General features: G+C 46.9%; 1 protein-coding gene across 1 annotated transcript in view; it reads left to right on the forward strand.

Moving 5' to 3' along the window:
- Positions 1-556: 556 nt before the first annotated feature.
- LOC135821756 (uncharacterized) overlaps positions 557-17,130 on the forward strand; it is a 147,161-nt gene continuing 130,587 nt past the window's right edge. The window contains exon 1 of the mRNA XM_065334754.1: positions 557-659. The gene's annotated coding sequence lies outside the window, so the exon portion shown is untranslated. The remainder of the gene's footprint in view (positions 660-17,130) is intronic.

Below are 17,130 nucleotides of genomic sequence, written 5' to 3' on the forward strand. Positions count from 1 at the left end.
AACAAGAATGAGAGGACGAAAACAGTGTTCTGAAAACACTTTTTCCCCTCTTCTTATCCATCAGCACTCACCCTAAGGCCGGAGATTGGCACCCACTGGGCTAGCATCCAGCAGCCAAAATGTGAAGCCATGCATCATTATGAATATTAAAATGATGGTAGGTAAACAACAGAGAGAAACACACAATACTTTTTTTAGAATATCGATCATAGTACTATGCTATACGGTAACACTGCCAAGTTAGCTGCAAGTTAGGACCAAGTCAAAGGCAACCAAACATTCCATGCATCATGTAATACAACAGTGTAACACACTAGTAAAAAAACGATCAGAATGTACCAATCAGAATATGCAACATCACAGCGGGACCATCAGTGGCAATGCATGAGCAAACTCTACCTTGATGACAATATCAAAGGTGATAACGATAATAGGAGGACAACTGTGCAAGTGGTAGTGGATGCTGTTACACTGTTCATGACTATTAAGTTGTTTCTTGCAACTTCTAAATATATTTTGTGTCCCATACATGCACAGTTATCTTTTGGATGGAGTTTCATTCAACCTTCGCTTGTGCGCTCTCAAGATCCCTAAGGACTTTTCACGAGGCACCATCTTTAATAAAAAATCACATCAATTAAAGAATTATATTGCTTCAAGTAAGTACATCACACATTCCAGGGCTTACCGTTGAACTTTACACATTCCCTTCGTGCACACTTATTTGTCTCCTTTCAGCAAACAGAATCTACTGAAACCAGCATGTTCTCGTTTGAAAGTACGAACAAGTAATTATTCATCCTGAAGCTATGCAAAAGAAAATACTTAGTGTCTGTTGTTAGCCAGGGTTCATGCAGATATCGGTGTGATGGCGTGTGTTTCTGGCTTTCGGCATGCCAACCAGAACAACAACAACCCATCCTCTGCCGACCAAACTGAGGCAGCGGAGAGTTCCAGCTTGCAGGTAATCGCTCCCAGTCCCCAATGTCCGCCACCCCTCAGCCTAGAGGCACTAGGGTGGGCAATGATGACGAGGCCTGCATTGTTGCCTCTGACGATGCGGATGAGATGCCCTGCGCTCATCGCCGTTGCCGAAACAGCCATGGTCATGTAACCATGGAGGAGAAAACCAAGGCCGATGAGACATGGCCCTCCCCTCAGAGGAAACACCCGAAATACTGAGTCCAGATAAGTTTCAACCGCGATAACCAAAAAACATACAAATTCCAAAGCAAATACCAATGTCAGTGAATTTGAACTTTCTGAGTACCAATGTGCGTTGCTTATTCAGCAAATAGGACCAGTTAGGCCACATTTTGTTTTTTCTATGTTTGTCGTCATCGCCTGCATAGGTTTTCAGAAATTTCGGAAGAAAAAAAGGTTCATACTACGTACATGTGTACATGTATGTACGCTGCACATGCTGCAGCAGCTAGATCAGTAGATGCATCAATCAATAATCGTAAACGCTTGCACCACAGCAGCAAAGGAGCGCTCCTCGTCCGTTCTCTGCGATGAAGGCTGTCATGACGAAGCTTTCAGTCGTTCACTGCCTGAGCCTCGTGGACCCCAGGAATACCGTAAGTCGGAAGAGTTCCGCGGCAACTGGCGTCTGTGGAACGATGTCGTAGGCAGAAAACCCAAGCAATAGACCCTGGCAAGGAAAAGATGAGCAGCATAGAGCAAGAGTTTGATAAGCAGAGACAAGAGTTTGATAAGCGGACACAAGAACGTTGAAGTAACAAAACCAAAAATTAATGACGAGTGGGAAACGTTTGTTGATGCGATAGCAGATAAATGAATGTTCTCTTCGCCATCTCGTAATCAAACTTTATGCTCTCACTGTTGCAGAGTCGCTCTGCCTTCCTTAAACTACCGTTCAAGTCCGATGAAGTACACCACCATGTGAACAAAGCAATACGGAAATACAAGTTACCGGTACGTGTCGTATACGAGCACTCGGGCAGCCTCAGGCGTCAACTGTGCCGTTCGGCGCTGTTACCACCCAAGTGCGTAAACGAGCCCAACATTACTGAAAAAAGACGAAGAGGACGTCCACTAGGGCCTTGCATTACCTGTCAGTCTGGAGGCGAACGAGTATGTATGACAAGGAATGTAGTCTACGAATTGCAATGCAAATGGTGCCGGGAAACGTATGTTGGGGAGACGGAACGCTCCTTGGAAACAAGAATTCGGGAGCACAATGGCGAGGCACGCCGTCGCACTCTCGATAAGCCATGGGGTGACCACGTGCGCGACAAACATTCTGGCGAGAGTATAGCTGCTGCGGATAGTGTGTTCTCGGCTGTGTCAGTCCTGGCAAGGGCAGGCGACAGAGCAAGCAGAAAACTGCGAGAAGCTGTTGAAATCCGCAACTTGCGGCCGCAAGTAAACACTTTGGTGGTGGCGTTTGAATTCTTTATTCTCACGATGGCACCATCGCCAATAAGAGATAAATATATGAGAAGGTGAGATTGTGGGGTAAACAGTTGGAAAGTGATTTACATCACTTTGAACTTTGCAAGTATGGGAGAGGGTGAGCGCTGCAGGAGCAGATTGAGTTAATCAGCAGTGAGCAGATTTCTTGTTTGAAAACAGTTCGAGAGGAGACGTCACGAATGCTAGCAGGGAGGGCATTGTAGTATTCTAGGGACTTGTACAGTGGGGAGTCTATACAGCGATCAGTTCTTGAGGGTGGGAGGTGCCAAGTGCGTGCGTGTCGAAGGCTGTACTGGGCCGTAACTTGAGCGGGGATGTTGAGCATGCGTATGTGTTGTGGGGCATATTTGTATTTTATGGAGTGAGCAAGAAGGGTGAGCTTCACTTTGCTGCGAGAGAACATTGTCGGCCATTTGAGCCGATGGAGCAGTGTTGAATGATTCAGAGGAGTGTAGAGGGGGAGACGGAGGCAGAATCTGGCCGCCTTGCGCTGGATTCGCTCAAGACGGTCAAGGGCTGCGATTGAGAGAGGGGTGACAGCAATGCATGCATATTCAATTATAGGCAGGATATATGTTTTGTAAATGAGAGAGAGTGATTTAGTGTGTAGAGTTGATTTGAGCCTAAAGTGAATATTGAAAGATTTTACGGCTTTCTTCAGCACAAAGTCAAGGTGGGCTGACCATCTTAGGTCGTGCTGAAAGATTATGCCGAGGTGACGATGTTGTGTTACTGGCCAAGTTTTATTTCGGGTAGTCGTGGTGGGGGTCGGTTAGCATGGTAGAACGGGAGGATGACGGTTTTCGTTTTATTGACTAGCAGGTGCCAGCGCTCTAGCCATTCTGCTGCGGCATCGACGCTTCTTTGTAGCGCAGCCTCACACTCAATGTAGCTGCCTGCAATGGCAATTAGTGCGGTGTCGTCCGCGAACTGGCTACACGAGGTTGTAGCATTTTCACAGGCAGTGGGCAGGTCAATGGTGTACGCCAGGAACAGAAGTGGTCCCAGGACCGAGCCCTGGGGCACTCCTGCTGGTATTGGTATGAAGGCGGATGTTGTGCTTTCAACCTGCACCCACTGTCTGCGTCCTGTCAAATAGGCTTCGAGCCACTTGTGAGGCTTGCCGTCGACACCATAGTGGCTCAGCTTTTTCAGCAAGCCTTGATGCCACACACGATCAACGGCTTTACTGAGATCGAAGAAACACGTTACAACATGCTTCCCCGCATCCCTAGCTGTGGATATCTGGTGGACGATCCGTGCTAGTTGCAGTTCGGTCCCGTCTTGTTTCCTGAAGCCGGATTGGTTGGAGGGTAAGTGCGGTGCTATGTGATTGTACAGACGAGAGTGGACTATTTTTTCTTGTGTTTTTGATATTATACTGAGCAGGGAGATGGGTCGGTAGTTGGAAGGATGGGAGGGGTTGCCCGACTTGGGGATGTGTGTAATAGTTGCGTCGTTCCAATCCTGTGGTATTTCTCCGGTTCTGAAGGACAGATTGTAGAGACTAGTGAGAGATGGGGAGATTTCCTTTGCAGTTTCTTTCAGGAGCCGAGTTGGGATGTTGTCAAAGCCTGGGCTCTAGCCAGTGTCTAGACTGCTTAGAAGCTTCTCGACCTCTTCCACTGTTGCTGCGATTGTATGATTTTAGAGTATGACTGATGTCAGGGGTAGTGTTGATGTCTGGTGTAGTACAGATGGTCTTGCCGATGGACTGTTGGCTTTGGGAGATAAAGAACTTGTTGAGAGCTGTTGCTTTCTCCATAGCCGTGGCTGCAGTGGAGTTGGCTGTCGATAGTGTGGGAATTGTTTGCTTAGGCGGTTTTTTCAGGTGCTTCAGTAGACGGTGGAGGTTTGTACCCGTTGACGTTGTTTGCTGGACAAAGTCGGACTTAGCCTGTCGCAAAAGAGCGGTTACTCGGTTACACTGGGCTGTGTACAGTTTCCAATCTGAGTCTAGTTGGGTCGCCTTGTAGGTGCGGAACTGTTTGTGCTTTGTTTTGATCTGGCTGAGGAGATCCTTCGTCATCCAGGGACGAGTGGGCGTAGAATTTTTGCGGGACTTGCTTCTGGTCACTTGGCAGTTGTGCACGGCTAGTTTCAGTATCTGGTCTCTCCAGAACTTCCAGAATGAGGTTACTGGCTGAGGGTCAGTGGGATGTGGATCATACTGCAGATTGCAGGTAGCAAGAGCTTCACGCAGGGATGCAATGCGTTCCTCGCTCCACAACCAGTATGTGCTGGAGGTGCTTTGCTGTGTAGTACTGCTCTCATTTTTATTATTATTTGTATTATTGTTTCTGTGGGTGGTGTGCTGCTGGGGTCGTATCTTGCCTTGTATGACAACATGATCAGAGGCACCCATAGGCTTTATGGCTCTCTCCAGTTCCATCACGAACTCTGCGGGGTCAGACCGCGGGGGACGGTAGATGTTCCCTACCACAAGGGAGGCTTGGCCGATTGTTATTCTAATCCAAATACATTCCGCTTGAGTCATGGGAATGGTAATTGTCTCGTGTTGGCAGCTGTGTGGTATGTACGTGGCGTGGCGACTCCTCCACCAAAGGTGTCCCGGTCCGCTCTTATGAGTTTGTAGCCGTTGATGGCGTACATCCCGTCGCTGTCCGATGGATCCGCCCAGGTTTCCTGGATGGCGATTATTGACGGTTGTTGCAACTTTGCCACGTGGCTAAGCTCGTCCATCTTGTTGAACAGACACCTGACGTTCGAGCTGATGAAATTCGCGACTTCCATTATTTTTTATTTATTTTGTAATTTGTTTCGTTTTTTTGGTATTTCCGCAATTGAAGGTATTGTTCTCACTGATATTGTGTGGAGGACAGCGCTAGGTTTGAATATCGTGTGACACCAGTGGGCTGAAGCGTGAGCCCTGTGCCGGGGCAAGGGTTTGGCTTTGGCCAGGGTCGATGTTGTTGCTCTGTTTTTGTTTTTTGGAATTTTTGAAATCAGGTGAGGATTTCGCATTGGGACTGGGTCTCCTGCGTCGTTCGGAGGTAATCCAGGGGTTTGCTGGCTGGTTAGACATGTCTGTGTTAGTCACCAGTGAGGAGTGGAGGTCTTCAGCACGCGCCGAATCTGGGTGACTACACTTTGTTGTCGGAGTAGTTGTGTCGGTGTGCGGTGAGTTGGATGTTGTCGTACTTGTATTTGTGCTGCCTGGCGGCGTTCCGGGGTGCACGGTCGTGCTGGTTGCCGACATGGGCGATGCGATGTCGTGTTCGTACGACTCGTTCTGGTTGTTGACTGGGTCGTTTGGGTGCGAGCTCGAGAGCACGTCTGCTTTCGGCGTGGTGTTGGCACCATCGGAGGCCGTTTGGGATACGCCGCTGGCGTGGGTCAAACTCGGGGACGCTTTTGGTGCCGAATCGGTACGGTGAGACTCCGCTTCAGCTCCGCTGTTCATGTTCCGCTCTGTGCTGCCAGTGCTGCTGCCTTCTCTGCCGGCATGCGTCGAGGTGTGTGCACTGCGACGGTTTTGGCAGGTACGCGCGATGTGACCTAGCTGGCCACATAGCCTGCACGTGCCTACCTGGCCGTCGTAGATGATGCGGAGCTCGTGAGAACCTTCTGTCGTAGACCCGGGTGCTCGAATCAGAAACGATTTGACAGGTGTGGAATTTCTCATCTGTAAATCTCAACAATGTCAGAATACTGTAAAAGCAGAAATTTTTGGTGGTGTAATATTTTCGGTATTCTCCAAAATCGGCGGTTCGGCGGAGGGAAATTTTCGGTAAACCCACGTTCCAGGTAAGTGTACTAGTACTTTACCGACATTTTCGGTGCGTTTTATTTTCGGTAAAAATTTCGGCACCGAAGTTACCGAAAATAAAACACCACCGAAAATTTCTGCTTTTACAGTATACTTTTGGAGAGGTGATGGAATAGGGAAGGGAGTCTGGCTTCACCCACCCAGCAGGAATTCAGAACCTGGGTGCGCTACAACACAAGCTACAGTACGCAGTAAAATGGTCGTATTTCCTTCGGATTTTTTATTTGAAAATTGGGTGCTCGAATCAGAAACAGCAAACTCGTCAGATCGTCTCCGATTCAAGCACACGGGTCTACCATCGTCTACGCTTGGTGTGGCAGTTGAGGGCATGTAGTAGTAACTTACTACTTCATTTTTGAGAGCAAGATGATCAGTGGAGCCGCAGATTCAGCAGGTCTTTGGCAGCACCGTACAGGAGACCCACATCCTCGAATCAAGGACCCAGCAAAAAGTGGGTCGCGAGTATTTCAAAAACCGTTTACCGGGCAGCTCTGAAATTTGGCATACCGTTAGCGGGCCGTATGTTGATGGTATTTGTGAAAACTAAACGAAATCGGAACAAGTTTAGGTACAATTTCAGGCTGTTTCTGTTTTGGTACCCTGTGTCTCATTCGAGCACCCGGGTCTACGCAGGTACAACGGGATCGAACTGCCTGGTTTGAGTTCAAACGTGGCGAATCGCACACCAGTTGCTGTTTGGGTGCCGTTTGAAAGTTTGATTTTGCCGTGTCGTATCTCACCGATAAGCTTTCCGTACGGTGAGAGCGCAGCTTTTAGGACACCGTCTGAGATCCAGATCGGAGCATCGTGGATGTGTATCTGTGTTGTTGGTGCGGAAACGAAGCGTGGTGAAACCCGTTCGCCCTTGCAATCGAAGCCATTGAGCACCAACAATTTTGCTTTTTCATATGACTCAACGGTAAGTCTACATTAGAGAGGTTCCGGGGTACGATTTTCCGTGTCAAAATCCGTGTGGGCGCTGCGGATTTTTTCCAGGCGTGCTCCATACGATTTTTCGGCACGGAGAATTCGTGTGGACTGGCTTTCACACGAACCATGTTTCGTATGGAGATTTTGCGTCATCGGGTGCAGAAAGATTTTTCGCGTACAAATTTGGTACGAGAAACATGGATTTTACGCGGGAAGTTTTGATTTCGGTACTAATTTTCAAAATAAAAAGGCATAGCGCGGGAATGTGACGTGTTTGCGATCGTAACCTAGGCAATGACGGCAAACACATAAGTTCCGTACTCCGGAACATTTCACTGCTCGAAAACGACGTATAAAAAATCCGTAGCGCCTCTACGGATTTTGGCACGAAAAATCGTACTCCGGAACCTCCCTATTGACCCCTGCTTGTTGTCTGCATCGAAATGATGCCGGTGATACCTTGCTCTTCTAGGAGCTTTTTGTAGGCCCCACGCTTACCTGGGCTTGCGAGGGGAATACAACAGTGTTCTTCTTCAGTGTCGAAGACGAGAGCTGTCGCCAGGGCTCCGTATCAGCTCCGTTTCCGGCCATGCCGCATGGCGGTTGTAGTGAATCAGCACTCTAGGTGATCTAGTTTGCTACCTGTGCATCCACAGCCATACGGGCTGGGAGCGGACTATTATGCTAAAAAAACTACGGAGCTCCAAAAACTGCTTCCGCTCTCCAGCTAGTTGATTTGTTGTTGTTGTTGTTGTTTCAAATCTTTATTCTCACGATAGCCAGTGGCCAATAAGAGATAATAGTGTAAGAAAGGAGAAAGAGTGAGGAAGAATTGGGTGGGCAGGGCCTAGGGGTTAATGACTACTTAAGTGTACGGGCAGGGGTGGTCGCCACACGAGCATACAGAGTTGCGTACTTAAGTGTACGGGCAGGGGTGGTCGCTACACGAGCATACAGAGTTGTGCAACAGCAGGGATATCTCGGATTTGAAGGGAGTACGAGAAGGGATTTCGCGAAGCTGGGTGGGCAGGCAATTAAAGTAATGAAGGGCCTTGTACAGGGGAGAATGGAGACAGCGGTCAGTCCGCGGAGTTGGCAAGTGCCAAGTACGAGAGCGACGTAAATTATACGAAGGTTGCACGTTGCTAGCAGTATGCAGCGAGAGTATATGTGGTGGGGCATAATTGTGGCGCAGAGAATGCGCGAAGAGTATATGTTTAACTTTAAAGCGTGAAAATAATGTTGGCCATTTGATGCGATGCAAAAGGTGGGAGTGTTCTAAGTGTGTGTAAAGGGGAAGGTGGAGACATATTCTGGCGGCTTTCCGCTGGAGTCGTTCTAGCCTGTCAAGGGAAGTGTGGGACAACGGTGTGAGAGCAGTGCTCGCATATGAGAATATAGGTAGTATGTATGTCTGATAGATGTGAGATAAAGAATCACTGGTGAGTGTAGACCTTAGTCTAAAAAGAATATTGAAAGACTTGAGTGATTTTTTGACTATGTATTCAACATGCTCCGTCCAACGGAGGTCATGCTGAAAGATTATTCCGAGGTGTTTGTGTTTTTGTGCTACGGTAAGTGGACTATTCCTGAGGGTGATCTGGGGTAGCTGTTCAGGGGGGCGGTTATTGTGGTAGAACGGGAGGATGACTGTTTTCTTTGTGTTAACCAGCAGGTGCCATCTTTGAAGCCAGTCTCCAGCTGCTGTGACACTCTGTTGTAGGTTTCGGGTGCAGTCTTGAAGAGTTCTCGCTATGGAAATCAGAGCGGTGTCATCTGCAAACTGGCTACAGGTGGTGCTGGGATTCTCACATGCGTGTGGAAGGTCTATGGTGTAGACGAGGAATAGAAGCGGCCCAAGAACAGATCCCTGAGGGACGCCGGCAGGGATCTCGAGGAAAGGCGATAGGTCGCCATCCACCTGGACCCTTTGCCGACGCCCCAACAGGTACCGTCGGAACCACTCCAGGGCGTTGCCCTGGACACCATAGTGGGAGAGTTTTGCTAGAAGGCCTGCATGCCACACACGATCGAAGGCCTTGCTTAGATCGAAAAAGCAGGCATTGACGTGTTTCCCGTCGTCTCTCGCAGTGGAGAGGGTATGGACGAGACGGGCGAGCTGCTGCTCGGTGCCGTCTTTCTCGCGGAATCCGGACTGCTGGTTGGGCAGGTGGGGTGTGATGTTGTTGTTGTTGTTGTTGTTGTTGTTGTTGTTGTTGTTGTTGTTGTTGTTGTTGTTGTTGTTGTTGTTGTTGTTGTTGTTGTTGTTGTGTTGTTGTTGTGTTGTTGTTGTTGTTGTTGTTGTTGTTGTTGTTGTTGTTGTTGTTGTTGTTGTTGTTGTTGTTGTTGTTGTTGTTGTTGTTGTTGTTGTTGTTGTGTTGTTGTTGTTGTTGTTGTTGTTGTTCTCGTTCTTGTTGTTGTTTTGCTGTTTAGGCTGCTGCTGCTGCTGCTGCTGCTGCTGCTGCTGCTGCTGCTGTTGTTGTTGTTGTTGTTGTTGTTGTTGCTGTTGTTGTTTCAAATCTATATTCTCACGATAGCCAGTGGCCAATAAAAGATAAAAGTGTAAGAAAGGAGAAAGAGTGAGGAAGAATTGTGTGTGAGGAACAATTGGGTGGCCAGGGCCAAGGGGTTAATGACTACTCAAGTGTACGGGCAGGGGTGGTCGCTACACGAGCATACCGAGTTGTGTACTTAAATGTACGGGCAGGTGTGGTCGCTACACGAGCATACAGAGTTGTGCAACAGCAGGGATATCTGGGATTGGAAGGGAGTACGAGAAGGGATTTTGCGAAGCTGGATGGGCAAGCAATTAAAGTAATTAATGGCCTTGTATAGGGGAGAATGGAGACAGCGGTCAGTCCGCGGAGTTTGCAAGTGCCAAGTACGAGAGCGATGTAAATTATACGAAGGTTGCACATTGCTAGCAGTATGCAGCGAGAGTATATGTGATGGGGCATAGTTGTGACGAAGAGTATAATATTATGTTTAACTTTAAAGCGTGAAAATAATGTTGGCCATTTGATGCGATGCAAAAGGTGGGAGTGTTCTAAGTGTGTGTAAAGGGGAAGGTGGAGACATTCTGGCGGCTTTCCGCTGGAGTCGTTCTAGCCTGTCAAGGGAAGTGTGTGACAACGGTTTGAGAGCATTGCTCGCATATGAGAATATAGGTAGTATGTATGTCTGATAGATGTGAGGGTGATCTGGGGTAGCTGTTCAGGGGGGCGGTTATTGTGGTAGAACGGGAGGATGACTGTTTTCTTTGTGTTAACCAGCAGGTGCCATCTTTGAAGCCAGTCTCCAGCTGCTGTGACACTCTGTTGTAGGTTTCGCGTTCAGTCTTGAAGAGTTCTCGCTATGGAAATCAGAGCGGTGTCATCTGCAAATTGGCTACAGGTGGTGCCGGGATTCTCACATGCGTGTGGAAGGTCTATGGTGTAGACGAGGAATAGAAGCGGGCCAAGAACAGATCCTTGAGGGACGCCGGCAGGGATCTCGAGGAAAGGCGATAGGTCGCCATCCACCTGGACACTCTGCCGACGCGCAACAGGTACCGTCGGATCCACTCCAGGGCGTACACCATAGTGGGAGAGTTTTGCTAGAAGGCCTGCATGCCACACACGATCGAAGGCCTTGCTTAGATCAAAAAAGCAGGCATTGACGTGTTTCCCGTCGTGTAGAGTGTATGGACGAGACGGGCAAGCTGCTGCTCGGTGCCGTCTTTCTCTTTCTCACAGAATACGGACTGCTGGTTGTGTAGGTGGGTGTGATGTGCTTGTAGAGGAGTTGATGTGCAATTTTTTCTTGGATTTTTGATGTAGTGCTCAAGAGAGAGATCGGTCTATAGTTTGTTGGTTGGGTTGGGTCACCAGGCTTGGGTACTGGAGTAATGGTGGCATCTTTCCACTCCTGTGGGATTTCTCCGGTTTGGAATGAACGATTAAAGAGGGAGGATAACGACGGTGCAAGTTCCTTAGCCGCTTCTTTGAGTAAGCGGTTTGGAATAGAGTTGAACCCGGGGCTTTGTTGGTATCAACTCCGCGGAGGAGTTTTTCGACCTCAGCTTGGGAAGTCAAGATTTCTTGAAGGGGACTGAGGATGTCAGGGGTGGTGTTGATGGCTGGAGTTTGCTCATCCGCATTGGCCACGGACAGCTTGCTCTGTAAAATAATGAAATTCGTTGAGGGCAGCGGCTTTTTGTGCTGGTGTCGTTGCAGAAGTTGCTTGGCTGACAAGTTCGGGTATGCGTTGTTTTGTAGCTGTAGTTAGGTGCTTCATAAGGCGGTGTAGGGAAGAAGAGGAGGCTGTTGAGTTGTTTACGAAATCCGATTTTGCATGACGCAGGAGAGTGGTGACACAGTTTATTTGGGCAGTGAACGTGTTCCAGTCGTCGGGCGAGCGTGAGTGAAGGTATATTCTGTGTTTTCTGCGTTTATCCTTGATCTCTTTCAAGAGGCCCTTTGATATCCATGGTCGTGCTGGCACGTTCTTCCTGTCCCAAAGGGGGGGGGGGGGTGAGTGCGAGTAACTTGGCAGTGTTCTTGGGCGATGGTCAGGACTTTGTCGCGCCAGGATCGCCAGAAGGTGTCAACTGGGCATGGGTCGTGTTGGTTTGGATGGTGGTTGAGATTTGTGCGTGGAAGGGCTTCTCGAAGAAGGTGGATAGTGCTGTCTGTCCATGACCAGAATGTGGTGCTTCTGGCTCGTGGAGGGGAGTTGTTAATTATGGGGGGGGGGGGGCAGTTGATTATTGATGTGGCCACTAATAGTAGTGTGATCGGATGCGCCAAACGGTGGAAGTGATTGGATATGAACATCATTGCAGTGGAGTGAGGAGATAGCAAGGTCTAGACATGAGAGAGGTGTTTGTCGGTGGATGTAAGTAGGGAATCTGACATGTTGTGTGAGGCCGTATGTGTGCAGAAGAGTTTGTATGTCGTCCCCAAGGCGATTTGTTCTGTCTGTCACCACGCACTGTTCTTGGCATTGAAGTCTCCAAGTAGTAGGAGGTCGTCACCTTCGGCTCTAGCGGTTTTAATGCTTCTTTCCAGTTCTGCAGTTGTTGTTGTTGTTGTTGTTGTTGTTATTGTCGTTGTTTTTGTTTTTGTTGTTGTTTAGTTTACTTCTCAAATTGTAATGGGCAATAACAAGAAAGCGAAGGATAAGAAAACAATTAGAATTGAAATTAAGGGCTAAAGATAATGAATTATAGGCGAAAAAATGAAAAAGAAAAGAGCGGGGTGGTACAGCCGTTTTCCTATTCTGATTTCCCTGACCGAACTATCACACAGCAGCACCGTAGCAAGAGAGCTACCTCCGTCAACATCAGTGGACGTGGACTAACTAGACTATGAGTGGATGTGACAGCAAAAGTGACTGTGTGTAGGAGGCGTGGTCGTGCGGGTGTTGCAATGATGACAACAAAATTAATGGAATAATAGCTTATACGTGTCATGGAGCAAGTGCATGGAGATGACTGACCTCTTGAAAACACTGCGTTTGGGGATGGTACGAATATCGCTGGGTAGTGGCAACAGAGAACCTAGTCTGACCAGCGCCGCTTGCAGCGGGTGGTACATGCGCTTCGATGTCCTTCTACAAGCGGGTACCGCCAACCTGGTGACTTTGAAATCAGTGCGTAACTGAGCAGGCTCCCCGCAAAGCCGTGGATGCATCGCCCGGCGAACAATAGCAACTTTTGTTTGTCCAGCTCTGCGATTCGACAGAGTTCTACACATTGCTCAGCAGATCTACAGTCCGACTGCGCCCACCCCTGCAATGCAATCTTCATTAGCATCGTGACTATTTCCAACGCCGAGGTAAACTTTGATTTCTCTTTATCAGATCCCCATGATTGTATGTATATATTATACCTCACTCCATATACACCCGCACTCATATACCAGATCTCCCATGAAGTTTATAAATTTCCATATACACTGTTCATTATACACCACTAAGGAGGTATATACACCACTGAGGAAAACCATCTGAAAAAAACCCACTGAGGAGCTTTCTTTCTCTAAAAAGGAGTGTATATAGCTTTCTTTCTCTAAAGCTATATTCACTCCTTTTTAGGGAAAGAAAGCTATATTCACTCCTTTTTGCTCTTGAGCTTGCGCATGGAGAGGTATAAGTATCTATTATTGCACGATTAAAGAGGTCAATATATGAAATATAGAACGAGTAAAAGACCGAGGTCCCCCGAGGTCTTTTACGAGGTCTATATTTCATATATTGACCGATTATGAGGGCAATAATAGATTTATCACGACATAGCATACCTAAAACTGTTTTTGCTTTGCTATATGAAGAAAGGAATACTATTGTAATAGTATAATACTATTAATAGTATGTACATATGCCGTTTACATTGGACATTACTGCTGTGTAAACCGAAGTTTTCAGTTGTCTCTTGTAGTATGTTCCCCAAGTTCTTTGACTGAGAATCTGACAGTTTGGGTTCAAATCCCAGCATTTGGCTTCAGATTTTTCTTCTTTCAGTTCTGATTTTTTTCTAAGTTGAGGAAAAAGTTCTAAGTCCTCGGGCTAAGTGGTCAATAATAAGTGGTCAATATAAGCGGTCAATATATGCTGATAGTTGACCGCTTAGAGATCACAAGTTTCTGTGGGGGTCAATAATAAGAGAGTGAAAAATATTATTATAACAAGGGACCTCGTGTATATCGAGAAATATCGACCAGTTATAAAAACCTCGGCTTCGCCTCGGTTTTTATACTGGTCTATATTTCTCGATATACACTCGGTCCCTTGTTATAATTATACTTATAACACGGAACCGAGTGTATATGTATAGGGTAGAAGACTGTAAGAACAACAGAGTTCAGCATCTGCAGCACAGTGGCTGGGTGGTATAAGGGGTTGCTTAAGATTCATACTGTTGTGAGTTCGAATCCTGCTTGTTCTCTTCCTTTGTCTTCTTTCTTTCAATTTTTCTTTTTGAAGTGGAGAGAAAAATTCTAAGTCCATACAAAGTCGAAAGATTACAATGCCTAAGTGGTCGATACAAGCGGTCGATATAAGCGGTCAATATTGCGGCGATATGGGTAATATAGGACCAGTCAAGGATCACGAGAATTAGTGGAGGTCGATATAGAAGAGTGATAACGAGATATATACACCAGTATGAAAACCGAGGCGAAGCCGAGGTTTTTATAACTGGTGTATATATCTCGATATACACGGGGTTCTTTTGTTATAATATATTTATACCTCTCCATATTCACCGTGTGTGACCTCCTAATGGCTTGTTCCTCGCTGACAACTACTGCTAATCCCCTTAGCGGTGTATATGGAGATATTTACACCACTAAGGGAGAGCATGCCTAAGACTGTAAGTGTATATGGAGATTTATACCTCACTCCATATACACTTCAGTCTTAGGCATGCTCTCCCTTAGTGGTGTATATGTATATAATATAGGGGTGAAACAATTATACCGAGTACTCGAATACTCGCTCGCTTTTTTCAAAAATAATCGTACTCGGAATAAATTAGAGTACTCGTTCATACTTGGTACATGCATTTACTGCAGAAGTCTGCAGTTTCAGAGCAGTAGTCGGCAGATGGTGATGTGCAGACTGTGTGGTGAACATTTGTTCACGAGTAGAGAGAGCCCAAATGATCCACCAGTCAATACACCCGAGAAAAATGACTGCTACTCGGTTTAATCAGGGTTGTATCATGTTATTTTAAAGCCCTTGGTGTGCAATTGTTATGAGATGAAAAATACTCGAATACTGGAATATTCGATCGGAGAATATCAGAGTACTCGAACTCGGGATCTCAGTGACAACTTCCACCCCTAATATAATATAACCTAACCAGTTGATTATATGGGAAATATAAACCTGTATACAAACCGAGGCGAAGCCGAAGTTTGTATATTGGTTTATATTTCCCACAAATCAACTGAGTAGGTTATAATTATTATGCTTATACTGAGCTGATATACAAACTCCCCTCTCCCCCACAAAGGAAGAGATTAGAATTCCAACCCACAACCATGGCTCGACGAGTCTTCCTTTCACCAACCTGTGCGGAGCAAGAACAAGACTACCACTGACTCTGTGCAGTGCATGCAGTGCAGTACCATATACCACCACACACTCTTTGTGACTTCAGTTTAGTACCGGTAGTTCCATCGGAAGTAACAGCTATGCGCCAAGTAAGTAGTTAGTTTGAACCTCACAGTTACAGTGACCGTTACGGCGCGCAGATCTCACCGCGGGCTCTGTAAAAGAACCGCTATTGAGTATTGTCTGGTCATTAGAGACATAGAGTTCGTCTCCTTTCCAAAGTAAGAGTAAAATGAATCAGCACGAGCCTGTTGAATCGACTCCCAAACGTTTCTTTGGTTCTTCTGAGGACGACCACGAATCTCGATGCCATTATTCAAGCAGCAGTTCCCAAGAACACTGGCAGTGCCACGGATTATGGCTGCGCATGTTCCGTCCGCTCTGCGAGGGACGCGGAAAGGAGAACATCGATTGGAAAACCGTCAGTAGTGAAGTTCCGTCGCCCCTGCTATCTGCGTTCTACGTCGATGCAAAAACGCAGGAGGGCTCGCCTTTCTCCAAGAATTGTCTCAAAGTAGCGGCACGCGGGGTCTTCAGCCGCACATGTCGAGTGCTGCGCTTGACAGACGGAGTGCTGAAACAGCGAAAGAAGGACGGCCTCGAACGTCAGGTGCAGCACAAGGCACCCGCTACACGATTATTTCAGCGACATCGACGACACCAATGGCAACGACGCAGTAAAACTTACCTATTACGAATGGTTCTATCTGATATTGCGCTTTGTCTTCGTGGAGGCGAAATGTAAGCCTCCATCAAAAAGGACAACGTTGTGTTCTTCGTCCGCGTTGACGGGAAAAAGATCGTGAAGTGGGGACCGTCGTGCATGTCGAAAAACCATCAAGGCGGATTGCGGGGCACTAGTGTGATTCTAAAAAAAAAGGAGTTTATATGTATAGATTATAGACCGGTTAGGAGGTCTATACAGGATATATGGACCGAGTAAAAGACCGAGGTCCCCCGAGGTCTTTTACGAGGTCTATATATCCTGTATAGACCAACTATGAGGTCTATAATCTATTTATCGTGTTCTCCACGCAATAGTTTCTCTTCATATACGACATATCCTTGTAATTCTAGTATTATACTTTAGCCTATACCGCATTGTACGGCATTGAAAGTCAAGGTCATTGTTTAAACTAGGTTCAGCATCAGTAGCACAGTGGCTGGGTGGTAAGGAAGAGTGACTGAGATTTACAAGGTTGTGGGTTCAAATCCCATATTGTGTATTTCTGCTTTCTTCAAAAAATTCTTTTTCTAAGTTGGAGAGAAAATTTCTAAGTCCAAGAAATTCTAAGGAGTCAAATATAAGTAGTCAAATATATCGCGTATTTGACTGCTTAGTCAAATACGCGATATATTTGACCGCTTAAGCGGGATTCACAGAAGCTTTTTTGCGATGCGACACGCGATGCGACAGACGCGAAACCGGGAATACCCCAAATCGCAGCCATGTCGCACCCCACGCAACTGCCCGAACTGGGCCATCGCAGGCCATCGCAGAAGTTGAGCTTGGCTCAACTTTTGCGATGCGATGCGATGCGACAAGCGATTTGGTGTACGATTTTGACCTTTTCTACAGCAAAGTTGTACAAAGGTGCAAGAGTTGCCTATAAATTTTTACAAGTTGTGTCAAACCGCGCGAATATCATGGTGACGTACCCAAATCAGCAAAACTTTGTCGCATCGCTGACTTCTTCTGTGAATGGTATTTCGCGAGTTCGCATCGCACGCATCCATCGCAGATCGCGTCGCATCGCGTGTCGCATCGCAAAAAAAGCTTCTGTGAATCCCGCTTTAGGTATCAGGGAAATTAGTGGGGTCAAATACTAAGAAGGCGATAAACCAGTTTATACACCAGTTTATATACCAGTTTA

This window comes from Sycon ciliatum, chromosome 7 (genome assembly GCF_964019385.1).
Source record: "Sycon ciliatum chromosome 7, ocSycCili1.1, whole genome shotgun sequence".
Taxonomy (NCBI): Eukaryota; Metazoa; Porifera; class Calcarea; order Leucosolenida; family Sycettidae; genus Sycon; species Sycon ciliatum.